Raw genomic sequence first — 1,426 nt, 5'->3', positions numbered from 1 at the left:
CCGATACCGGTACGGTACCGGTACCTGGAATTCGGTACGGTACCCAAAACGGTACCATTTTCGGTACTTTACACACTCTATTAACAAAAAAATTACAGTTGTAAAAAAAAAAAAAAGTCCAAACTTCTCAATTTCAACATTGTTCTTTATTTAGCACATTATTTATTTAGCACCAGACAAAATAAAACTCCTCCCTACAATACCTCCCTACCTCTCCCCTCCCAAACCAAGAGTTGTAGCAGCAAGGTTAGTTTAGTGGGGTTGGGGAAATAGTACTTGATGTCCAACACAGCTTCCAGCAGGGCCTGGTCTTCATCTTCAAAGAGCTCCCCAAGTGCTGAAAGTTTCTTCTGTTTATTGAGTGGTATCTGAAAATAAAAAAAGGCATCGTGATTCATCAAGCATTATTTGTGTTATCAATAGAAAGAAGTGTCAGTGCTATGCACATCTTAATAGAAATGACAATTGATTGTTAGTAACATAGCTTAGGCTACACTATGAATAACACACCCATTATCACTCGTCATTATGCAAAATAATAATTTACCTGAACCATATCCACCGCTGAGAAGAGGGTGAATCGTGTCCTCCTGTGCGGCTGTCACTGGCACATGGTTACCTAGCAATGAAAGCAAGAGTGCAACGTTAAATAACACGTCTCACGGTCGGTGATACGAGCTGATGATAATTATTATAGAACGTTAACAACGCTAAGCTATAAAGCTAACTCAGCCAAGAAGACAGTGAAAAGCCCTGTTATCTAACAACCACAACGGCAGTGAAACAACTTATCCAGCTAACGCTAGCAAATTAAATAACGTTACCTGATGTTGTAGAAGTCGATGCCTCTCTCAAGTTCCGTCATCATCCTCCTGCAAGACTTCAGCTAACGTTACAGCTGACGAGCTGAGGAGGTGGCTAACGTTAGCTGCCGTGCGGTGTCTGCTTCATTCACTCAGGTTATCTAACACGTTACAGTCTTCAGCATTTAGCTAAATACATCTTGTGTTTGACCATGCTTCCTCAAGTTTGAGGTGTTTCCCTAGTCAGCTTTGCAATTCACATCACAAATGTTGCAACCAGTGTTGTCTGAGTCTATCTTGGTAAAGTGTAGCCACAGCTTTCGGCTGGCCCTGTTTTGCTTTCAGGATCTTCAGGTAGAGTGACGTATTGACGTAACGCGCTCTCCCGTGTTGCCTTAAGGTTCCGTCGGAATTTCTATTTTACCCACTCTCTTTCTATTACTCAGTTGCGTTCAAGTACCGAAATTTGGTACCGTTCGTTTATATGTGAACTGGTACGGGGCAGTACCGACGTATTTCGGTCGGTGCCTGTAAAAGTACCGAGTTCGGTACCCATCCCTAGTCATGACGCATGAGTTTTGACGTCATGACGTGAGTTTTGACGTCATGACGCATGAGTTTTG

The 1,426-nt window shown here is 42.5% G+C and overlaps 1 long non-coding RNA gene across 1 annotated transcript; it reads right to left on the bottom strand.

Moving 5' to 3' along the window:
- Nucleotides 1-234: 234 nt before the first annotated feature.
- Nucleotides 235-1,143, bottom strand: LOC310773608. Its single transcript, XR_014552545.1, has 3 exons — nt 825-1,143; nt 548-619; nt 235-368 (listed from the first exon to the last, which is right to left on the bottom strand). It is a non-coding gene; the product is annotated as an uncharacterized lncRNA (long non-coding RNA).
- Nucleotides 1,144-1,426: the final 283 nt, after the last annotated feature.

Source organism: Poromitra crassiceps (assembly GCF_964638095.1).
Source record: "Poromitra crassiceps genome assembly, chromosome: 3".
Lineage (NCBI taxonomy): Eukaryota > Metazoa > Chordata > Actinopteri > Beryciformes > Melamphaidae > Poromitra > Poromitra crassiceps.
Note: the sequence above shows the minus strand (reverse complement) of the source record. Positions and strands in the feature narration are given on the sequence as shown.